This window comes from Pan troglodytes, chromosome 17, assembly GCF_028858775.2.
Source record: "Pan troglodytes isolate AG18354 chromosome 17, NHGRI_mPanTro3-v2.0_pri, whole genome shotgun sequence".
Classification (NCBI taxonomy): Eukaryota; Metazoa; Chordata; class Mammalia; order Primates; family Hominidae; genus Pan; species Pan troglodytes.
This window is the reverse complement of record NC_072415.2, coordinates 39,768,303-39,780,455: the sequence shown is the minus strand read 5'-3', so window position 1 is coordinate 39,780,455 and position 12,153 is coordinate 39,768,303.

Below are 12,153 nucleotides of genomic sequence, written 5' to 3'. Positions count from 1 at the left end.
AACTTCATTAAACAAACACAAGTACAATTTATTTGTTTGCAAAAACCAAATAAAGAGAAATAAAATTCTTGAAATAATAAATTTATGAAATTTTAATCTCTCTACCTCTAAATAAGAATGTTGTAGCTTACTGCTATTTCTGTAAATTTATCTTAGGAAGTTCTGTTCCAATTGGCTTTAATGCAGTTTTGTTTCTGTTTTTGTTTTATATTTTTTTAGTGTTTACTCATTTCTAAGCTGTAGTTTTATCATATGTATTATAATGTGCAAATTAATTTAAAAAGCAATTATTTTAGCTTTCAGTCATACTCTCTGTGGAAAATAATTATATTAATATTTCAGATTAGATTTTTTCATAAAACGTATTCTCTACAGAATTAACTGTTCAATAATTGCTTTTTATTGTTTAGTGCACCATATTTTCAGGATACATTTCAGGTTTTTCAACAACTTTATTTCAAGCAACTTAAAAATTACTGACTGTACTCCTTTTCAAACCAAGTACTTGTCCAAATGCCCATGGACTTCAGTATGAATCAGTTCTAGTTGAGTGACAAATTATTTTACAAGCCAGCAAATCTCAGGAAGTCCGAGTATGTGTTCTGGTCATATATTGTCCACTAATTCAATTCATCTTTTCTGTTAGCTTATTTTTAAAGGTTAAATCCAGTTGTGGTACTATAAAAAATATTTTATTTTCTCTATACTTAAGGATGCTCAGAAAGCCATAAGCATAAAGAAACATAAAATATTTTTTCTATAGTTCCACAACTGGCTTCACAGTGGCAATAAAAAAAGAATCATATCAGTGGACAATATATGACTATATATTTGAATACATATATTTAGAGTAATTGTCTTTTAATAACTGTCTTTGACTTTTTTATTATAAAGGAGAATTTGTAAAAGCATTTTATGAAACTAGGGAAATCATTAGAGGGAACCTCTCTGTGCCCTCAGTAAGTTGCTGATGTTCAGGGTACCTGACTGAATTGTTTTGACCAGGAAATATTCATCTATGCTTAAAGATGCCACTATATCAGAGAAGTCAAAATAAAAATAAAAACAAATAATAGGCCGGGCGTGGTGGCTCACGGCCTGTAATCCCAGCACTTTGGGAGGCTGAGGTGGGTGGATCACAAGGTCAGGAGATCGAGACCATCCTGGCCAACACGGTGAAACCCCATCTCTACTATAAATGCAAAAAATTAGCCGCGCGTGGTGGCGGGCACCTGTAGTCCCAGCTACTTGGGAGGCTGAGGCAGGAGAATGGCATGAACCCGGGAGGCGGAGTTTGCAGTGAGCCGAGATAGCGCCACTGCACTCCAGCCTGGGTGACAGGGCGAGACTCCTTCTCAAAAAAATAAATAAATAAAAATAAAAGTAAATAAATTTAAAAAAATAACAACAACAATTACAAACATTTAATAGTGCATTTTCTGGGAGCTGTCCTCGTATAATGTGCCTCCCATTTAACATAAAATAAACTGAGGCACAAGTAATTTTGGTCAAGTTTATACAGCTACTAAATGGCATAGCTGCAATTTGAACCCAGGCAAAATTGAATCCAGATGTTGCATTTTTAAACATTATTCTTAAGGATTATCAGATATCAAAGAGTAGGCATGAGTGGGTTAGGGACATTGGTATGAAGGACCCCCTTACTGGAGTTTGGAAGTTTCCCCTGTGAATATTTATTTTAACCTTAATTAATTTTCCCTCTGCTTCTGTGGTTTTCTTTGCTTTAATTTTAAAGAAATATAAACAATTGATGTTGATCCTCATTTTTAAAAATTAGTTGATGCATTCTTTCCTGAATGCCTGTTAATATACTATGTAACCTATTGTATTTTTTTATTTGAAAAAAGCAGTAAGACAAAGGCTTAACTACAAATAGAATGTCCTCATTCAGTGATGTAAACACATACACACAGCAATTACAATTGGCTGGTGATCAGGCATCCAAGATATTAGCACCGGTTCTGGCTATGACACTAGCTTCCCTTTTATACTTTAGGAAGAAAGATTAGAGTACTAATACCTTGGATGTCTGATCTCCAGTCTAATTTAGGGCATAATAAGGTGCTTAAGTAGGTGATATTTATATCTTTGTTTCAAATGTTCTACTTACAAGTAGTTTTGACTCTGCTCTATTTTTTCTACCCTATGGAAATGTTATAATTAGTATGCTGAACTAAACTAAATATTCTTCTATGCATGAGAATGTGAATTAGTCACAATTAAAGCACCCTCATGCATTTATAGGATCCTTCCTGTGATTCTTGGACAATAATACCAGTAAGTGAGAATGTGTCTATGATATGCTGAAATCATTAGGGAATAAACAGAGAGCACATAACCTCTTAAATTTCATATAAAAATTCTTGCTGACCTTGGATATATTAATATAGATATAGACAGAAATATAGGTACATATTTAGTTCTTAGTGCCACTGAAATGGGCTGCCTGTTGTAAAAATTTTTCCTTTACAAGGATGAAAATGAACATCAATACTACCTAAATGCTATTCTGATAAACTGACTAAATAAAAACAATTAAAACTCTAGGCATAATAGAAAATCAAAACTTCCAAATAGGGTGGCATAGTTTAGAAAACTATAATGTCAGTAGTCAGCAACTTTAGAAAATTTGCAAGTCATATAAATGATTTGCCTGCATAAAATACTTTTTTTCTTCCTCCTCAGCTGAGAAACAACTAAGTACCATATGTTGAAACAAAAAATTATCTTGCTGGTTTCAAAAATAACTACTTTTTAAAAGCCACTATAGAGATACCATGGGAATTTAAAAATGGCATTTTCTCTGTCCTATATAGAAAAGAAAGCAAAGCATAAGGTGATTGCATATGATCATCTCTTACCCTCTGTATTAAAATGCACAAAAGAAAATGGGTTTATATTATGAGCATGTAAGTCTAGGTGAGATTGTAGGAAGAAAGGCAACTTTGGAATTTGTAAATCAGAGAGTTTCCAGATTTCATTTTAGTACAATAAATACACATACTGCAGACTATCAAAATCTTCATACATCAACACTTATCAAATATTCATTGAGAATCTGGTTGCCATATTTTGTTGATCTTATTTTCATAGTGAATGTAGCCTCTAAAACAGTTTGAAGAAGCTAATTAAAGTGGAGTTTAATATAATTATTTGTAGACCAAATGGAAAACAGATCAACAAACTGGATCTTTTAGAAGAAATTGGAAGTATCAGCTTGAAAAACCCAAGGTTACAAACCAGAAATCATTTGGGAAAAATAGAGTTTATAAAAGACAATAAACAAGATATGGAATGCATAGTGTATTAATCCCTTTACACACCGCTGTAAAGAAATACCCAAGACGGGGTACTTTATAAAGGAAGGGGGTTTAATTGACTCACAGTTCTGAATGGTTGGGAGGCCTTAGGGAACTTACAATCAGAACAGAAGGCAAAGGAGAAGAAAAGGCGCGTCTGAAATGGAGGCAGGTGAGAGAAGCAGGGGAAATGTCAGATGCTTATAAAACCATCAGCTCTCGTGAGAACTCACTAACTATCACATGAAAAGCAGGGGGGAAACTGCCCCCATGATCCAATCACCTCCCACCAGGTCCCTCCCTTGACACGTGGGGATTATGGGGATTACAATTCAAAATGACATTTGGGTGGGGACACAGAGCCAAACCATATCACATCGCATCTTACTTCTATTAAGAAAATATGCCTCAATTTTCCCTTGGTTTATGCCTCACTTCTTCCTTTCTTTCCTCTCATTTCCTTCAGAGTTTGTTTGCTTGCTTGTTTTTTCATCAAACACGAGGATAAATTTCTGGCACAAATTACTGGTTCCTCACAGTTTAATGTATCCTACAAATATAAACAGATTTCTATGTCAAATGGTAACTCATCATTTGTCAACAGATCAACACCTATATTAGAATTGACTTACTGCCTTCCAAAGCAGAGGAGAAAACACAACTCAAATAGGCTTGTCACTGGGAAAACCTTGCCTAATCCCTAATCCCTCCAGGTATGAGCGTAAGTAGGCTTTTATTATAGTACTTCCTCATAGGCCTATTAAAGCAATTTAAGAAAAATCAATTCAGCTTTGTCAAATGATCTTTATATTTCCTACATTAACATACTATAAATGAGCTCAGCTTTTAAAACATTAAACTCAGATCTGTCCACAAGTGCTAGGTTTATTGATTTATCCAATCTCTAGAACTGTGCTGTTCTATGTGGTAGCCACTACCTGCATGATGCTATTTAAACTTTAATTATAAGTAATTAAAATTAAATACAATTAGCTGGGCATGATGGTGTGCACCTGTAGTCTCACCTACTCAGGAGACAGAGCAGGAGGATTGCTTGAGCCCAAGACCAAGAGTTTGAGACTAACCTGGGCAGCATAGTGAGAACTCATCACTAAAGAACAAATAATAAATAAAATTTAAAAATAAAAAAAATTAAATACAATTAGATTCTGTTTTTCAGACACTCTAGCCACATTTCAAGTGTTTAGTAGTCACAAGCAGCTAGCAAACATTATATTAAACATCAATATTATAGAATATTCCTATCTTTACAGAAAGTTCTATTGGACAGACCTGCTCTAATATATTTTTAAAATTTATTCCAATCTATTATTCTACTATCACTTACTTTTCTATAACTGAGATCGTATAGACCCTCATTATAGAGTTGTACCTACACTTTTAACCTTTTGACTCCTTCTGCTATTCATTTCACCGCTTGTAGAAATGTCAAACACTGTATCAACATAAACTTCCATCTTTTATTTGCCACACGAATGCTGAACAATGCAATAGAAAAATCAGAAACAAAAATGATGTGGAGTGAACTACAATAAGTTCATCGTTTTCATTTTCACTTGATCAGCCTGAAAACACATATAATTAGGCCCCCATCACATTCCCAACAGTCAAGTTATTCTAAATCTATTCTGACTCTTCTTAAGATTTTTCACTTCTTTCTGCAAGTATATTAGCTTCTGTGAAACATCAAAGATAAGTATAGCCAGAACACATATTCAGTTGTTTTCCTACTGTTGGGACTTCAAGGGATGTGGGGGATGAGTAAGAAAGAAAGATATAAACAACAGGTTGCAGTAGATCACACAAGCTTGATTTGGGGGACTCTTTGAAAAGCTTGCATGTGAGGAGAGTCCCTCAGAGCATGAAATTCTCGAGACTATGGCAACATGGGGGCCACCATCCAGAATGGAAGGAGCACAAAGGGACTCCTCGAGGAGAAGGGGATTGGAGAGGAGGGTTATGTGTCTACATTATGTTTTTTAGCAGCACGGTGGGAAGTCTTTGGGTCAGAGAGCTCCAATGGGATGCAGTAGCTTGTGTCTTTATAACCCTGGGTTTTACATTATCTTTGGTTAGCAGATGTTGGGCACAAATTTGTGGGTTATGCAAAGCAGGCAGGCTCTAGATGGCTAAAAATATGCTTATTTTAGCAATGCTAAAACAATTGGATGTATAAAAATCTGAGTTTGGCATGAGCAGGCTTTTGAGCTAACAGGTCTGAGCTTGCTGTGAAGAAATAAACAACGTTGAGACCAACATGCGAAGGCCATCCTAGCTCTTTTTTATAACACCTACCTACTTAAAACATCTACATCCCCCACACAGGCCTTCTTTCTTTGAACTTTCATTGATGAGGACCTTTCCTTTTTTGCAAAACTATTACCTCTTCTGGTATCTTGGATTCCAGACTTCTTGATTCCTTGGGAAATGAGACTTACCAATAAGGCCTTCCTTCATCTGGAATATCTAGGTAAAAATATATGAGATGCATTCAACCCTCCTAAACTCCTGTAGAAGAGAAAAAACTAAAGGTTTATTGCTTATATTAAATTTAAATAATTATTCTTTCTTACAGCATTCTAACTAATACAGCTGCTAATGGTAGTAGAAGTAGTAGTATTTCACACTATATCTTCAAAACTGAGTGTTCTTGCCTACAAAATTGAGGGCAGTTGGTGATTTTTTTCTGTTTTAGTGTACTTATTATTTTTCTTAGCCCCACTTCCAACCATATACTATTAGGTAAGTACTTACTTCTTTTTCCTAGTATATTTTTCCTGTTTTCCTTTTGGAACTGAAAAAATGCATATATAATAACTTCCTCATATTTTACTAAATTATTTGCTAGCATTCCAAAGGTTTGCAGCATATATCCCTGATCTTTTACTTCTGATTCACTTCTACAATTCCCTTTTTACGTTTCCTCTTTTACATTGTGTCATATTTTTAATTTTAATTCTCATTTTTTAGTTATTTTCCATTTTTTCTTCTCCCTTTCTTGTGTATTTTTCCTTTTAGTTTGTCTTAGACATATATAGAACTTATTTAATAGAAGTGACACAGCTGATTTATACGTATGTTTATATTTATATTTTTTTCATTTATCTCATTATTTCCCTGTTATTTCTTTTAGCAGTCACACATTGCTTTTTCTCTAAAAGTTGTATATTCTATGTTCTGAACAGTTTATTTAGAGCTCTACACATTCTCACATATCTAGTTTTCCAATAGCTTCTCTTCTGTAATGCATAATTTTTTAAAGTCAAACAAAACAAAATACACTAATCAAATAGAAGCACTTTTTTTCCTAAAATAACACTAACACAAATTATAAAAAATTATATGAAAACGCCTAAAGAAAAAATACAATTTGCTTTAACTATGACATTGATATGGAAGGGAGTTGCTGGGAGGGGAAGGGCAGGGTTCCTTTAAATGATACAGAAGGAGAGAAGTGCTGGATAGAGGAGGGTGTGGTCCCTGGCTAGGGCTCCACCGCCGGGCTTGTGCCCAGGAACCTAGGTGATGACAGGTGCTTCTGTCTTCATGCCCAAATGTTGCATTTCCCAAGACCATCCTCGCCTGCCATGCCCCCATCCTGTGCCTATAAAACCCCTGGAGACCCTAGTAGGCAGACACAAAAGTGGCTGGACGTCAAGAGGAGCTGATCGGCTAAAGAAGACACAGAGGCAGGCTGGGTGCGGTGGCTCAGGCCTGTAATACTAGCACTTTGGGAGGCCGAGGCGGGTGGATCATCTGAGGTCAGGAGTTCGAGACCAGCCTGGCCAACATGGTGAAACCCCATCTCTACTAAAATACAAAAATTAGTCGGGTGTGGTGGTACATGCCTGTAATCTCAGCAACTCGGGAGGCTGAGACAGGAGAATCCCTTGAACCCGGGAGACGGTGGTTGCAGTGAGCCAAGATCCCATCACTGCACTCCAGCGTGGGCAGCTGAGCGAGACTCCGTCTCAAAAAACAAACAAACAAACAAAAAACACACAGAGGCAGCTGCACATAGAGAGAAGCACATCAGCGGAGGAATACACAGGCGGCTGGATGTCGAGAGGAACTCACCCGCAGGCACTAGCATGCCGACAAGCCACTCTCCAGCAGAACGTGGAGTTTGGCCAGGGCAGTCAGAGGAGAGCCCGGCTGCCAAGCGGCCGGACTCCAGGGGGAAACCATCTCCTTTCTGGCTGTGCCATCTGCTGAGAGCTACTTCCACTCAATGAAACCTTGCACTCATTCTCCAAACCCAGGTGTTATAGGATTCTTCCAGTACACCAAGGCAAGAACCCGGGATACAGAAAGCCCTCTGTCCTTGGGACAAGGTAGAGGGTCTAATTGAGCTGGTTAACACAAGCCTATAGATAGCAAAACTAGAAGAGCACCCTGTAACACACGCCCACTGGGACTTCAGGAGCTGTAAACATTCACCCCTAGACACTGTTGTGGGGTTGGAGCCCCACAGCCTGCCGGTCTGTATGCTCCCGTAGAGGTTTGATCAGTGGGGCACTGAAGAAGCGAGCCACTTCCCCTGTCACATGCCCTGCGAGGGAGACAAGGGAACCTTTCCTGTTTCAACATTATGGTTAAGAAATTATAAATCTGTACTGGATAAATATGTATGTACTCACTATATTCAAAACAACCAAATGAGATATTAATAAAACAGATATTATCCCTTTCTATAGGAGGTACACATCTAGGTTTATCTATTAGATTGAAGAGAAGAGGAAATATAAACAATTTGGGATTTTTCTTTGAACCGTACTTCATCAAATACTTGGGGGAACTAAGTTTTTAACTAGCGGTAGAAAATGTTAAATCAAGCAAACTTACTAAAATTTATCCCAATAGTATCATAGCAGTGAATAAAAATGTAGCTCTCCCTATAAACTTACAGATGGTTGATGGTTTTCTGAACGTACAAGAATACAAGTTGATACCTGTTTATTTAAAGAAATCATGGAGATTCTGATATTTATATTTGCTTTCTTTTTACCTAATATGTTGTGGATACTGCTGATAACTTAGAAAATGCTAAAATTCTTTCTCATATTAAGACTGTCAGAATTGCTCTTTAATGTTGAACAAAGTTTAGTCATTTTCAGCTTTTTCAAAGCCTTACAAAGTAGATAAAATGCTTTCAAAGGGTAAAACACCAAGTGTCTATTACACCATCATTTAGAGAAAGTTGGTGCTCTTAGATATTTCCTGAGACAAGCTAATCTTTGAAGTATCCTTTTAAGAACTTCCTCATGAGACTTGAATTGACCTCTGCTGCTGACTCTACCAGGTCTAGATCTAGTTGTCTTCTTTGTAATGTGTCAAATAAGAGTCACATAATGATCAGAATGCTGAAATAGGAGTTCACAATCCTCTACTGTAGAATTCCACACAAATGAAGCATCTCCCCAGACTGTAGAGACTCCACTCAATGTCTGCCTTCCCAGACACTTCCCTTACAAAGCTGCATTGCTTGCTGAGTGTTCATGAACTTGGTATCTGGTTTTCATTTTGAAATACTAAGCCAGCTTCTTGTCTCCTTTCATCATTTGCTAATTATCAAATATTAAGGCCCTTTATTTTTTGTATCTGCTTCTTATAAACTTATGTTTACTTTTTTTTCCAACTCTCCTGTCACTCCTAAGTACAATAATTAGGTCTTTTGGAAATTTTATTGTAGGAAAATCATCCTTCGGTACTCTCTAAATTAAATGTTTTCTTTGACTTGCACACCATTGCTTTGTTTTATCTACAACTGGAACTTTCTATAGTAATCTTATCACCAGGAACCAGGTCCAATCTTTTGGCATGTGATATATTCAGTGCTCAGTGTCCGGTGCTCAAAAGAACTCTGTGTTTTATTTAATGTGATGACATCATTGTCTTAATATCCTTGTTAATTTTATCTTTGAAGTTATTTTTTAATGTGAAGTCTGATGTATGGCATATATATTATGTAACGTATTACATAATATATGTATATATTTGCATATGTGTATATGTTATATAATATATTGTGTAATATGTGTATATACTGCATGTATATCATCTGGTTGTTTCTTGTCACCAATTTACATATAGCATTTGTCATGCTTTGGAAAACAGTTCCTATGGACTTAGGATTTATGAGAGTTCAACGAGGCTCAAAGTGAGTACAGATAAATGTGGATTCCTTCAACTAAGTAAGCAGAGGCACTAACTGTCCCAACACACCTAGCAGGCAGTATTTCATATTAAAAGCACAGCTAGCTTTGAATACAAAAAGAAAGCAATGGCATTCAAAGAAACACAAATGATCAAGTGATTCAATCATACCTTTTCTTACTCAGGTTACTTTCCTGTATAATTCAACTGAAACCAATTCAATAGTCCCATAGACAATTTTTTTGGATAAACATAGAAATTGACCCCTCTGGTATGAAAGCTTGAAACTTGTGTGTTTCATCTGAGTTCCTTCCTCAGGAAACAGCCTTTAGGCTTCCTCACAAAATATCAAAGAACTGAATCTCACCAGGTCATGACATCCAGACAAGGAGATGCCGGACACCTCATTCATCATGATTCCCATTTACTTACAGGTTGTTTCATTTCTTCCCTATTATATAAACCCCTTGTTTTAATTGGTCAGGGAGGTGGATTTGAGACTGAGCTCCCATCTCCTCAGCTGCAGCATCCAATTAAAGTCTTCTTCCTTGGTAATACTCATCATCTCAGTCATTGGCTTTTTTTGTGGCAAGCAGCAGGACCTAGCCCGAAACCCTGCTGTTTCAGTAACAGAACAACTTATGCTGAAAAATGACATAGAAGGAAAGGGAAAGAAGCCAATCCATTTCTTTTTTCCTGTAGTCCTTCTATATTCATTAGTAAACCTAAGGTAGAGAACATTGGTAGTATGTGTGTATTATCAAAAGATAAAATGAAAAGACTGGAGTCAAGTTTTGTGCAGTATTTCCATTATACTGGTAAGAACAAAAATACCACCAGGCACGGTGGCTCATGCCTGTAATCCCAACACTTTGGGAGGCTGAGGCAGGTGGATCACCAGGTCAGGAGTTCAAGACCAGCCTGGCCAATATGGTGAAACGCCGCCTCTACTAAAAATACAAAAATTAGCCAGGCGTGGTGGCATGTTCTTTTAGTCCCAGCTACTCGGGAGGCTGAGTCACGAGAATTGCTTGAAACCATGAGGCAGAGGTTGCAGTGAGCCAAGATCTCATAACTTCACTCTAGCCTAGGAGACAGAGCAAGACTCTGTCTCAAAAAAAAATAAATAAATAAATGTGCATGCACACAAACTGTGAATATGAGTTACTCATATTTGCATTTAAAATTCCTTAGATGAGGGATTTAGAGTTATAGACTATTTTAGAACATTTTTTTCTCTTATAACAAGGTCACTCATACTATCTGAGCCACCAATTCAACACACCTGTCACATTTCTACTTATAGATGCAAGTATTTATTTCTGGATGCCATCTAATTGCTGCACTTGGACATTGACCTGCTGAGATACATATTATCCTGGTTACCTTTACATAAATAAAAATGATTTATTCTTAGTTCTTCATTTGAACTGAATCATAATATATTTATTAAAGACATAGTATTGCTTAAAGACAAATTTTAAAATTCAATTATATTACAAATAATTATTGAAAGCATATATCTGTGTGTATCTATCTTCCTATCTATCTATCTATCTATCTATCTATCTCCAAATGATTCTACAATTGATACATACACAAAAAGGTTTCATCATATTTTCTTGGAAAGTTACAGTTAAGTCTTCTGTAGACACATAATAAATACTAATAAATACAATGTGTTTGAATTGTGCACCTTCTAATTCCACCTTTGGAAAGAGCCTATACATTTCTGAGTTAGACAGAAAAAGACACAGGAGTTTAAGCTATAATTAAGCTGATAAGGATCGAGACAAAGGCGTTATTATTCACCTCTACAGTTCATTTGTCAAACTATAAAAATGTTTAAGGTCCTGCCCCAATTCTAATAATTTATTTTTATTGATTAAATTATAGGTGTTATTATGGAAAGAACTTTAGACAGGTCAAATGTCTAAATTAATACATTAGTTCATTTAAATGTCAAAAGGAAACCTTAAACCATAGGGTTGTCTATTTAAGACAAGATTGAAAAAAAAAAGGACAGTTTATCAAAGACGATTCTAAGTGAATTCAAATGAAAATCTGGTGAATCCACAGCATCCTAATATGCTATTCACAGATTAACACATATGTAATTTATAAGCTATGAACCATAAAACTCAGTGATAGTTGTTTGCCCAATTCTACAGAATTGTTTGAAAAATATTGGACTTTTTTTCAGTAAAGTTTAAATAAATAACATGGTTTTACAATTAATGGGAAATAATCCAATTCTCTTTTGACTTTTAAGTAATTGAAAATTAACTTATCAAGAGATATTCCAGTGAAGCTAGGATCATTGTGTTATAAAAAAATAAAACATGTCTGCCTGACCAATATTTTTTCCAGAAAGGAATCTATGCAACATGTGAGCTGGAAAGTTGCAATTGCAATGTAATCATGTCTATTAGAGCTATTTATAGGTAAGGAAATGGGTTGCTATATAAATTCTGTCACAGATATCTTTTATACATTTCAGTAAAATGTTAATAAAAAGTTTTATTTTTTATTTCTTCCGTCTTTTTAGGGAAACCTACTTTTCTTTAAGATACATGTGTATTTCTTATTCTGAACACTTTACAAAGTTAATAATTTGATCATTTGTAACAGTTTAATACAAATTTTATATATATGG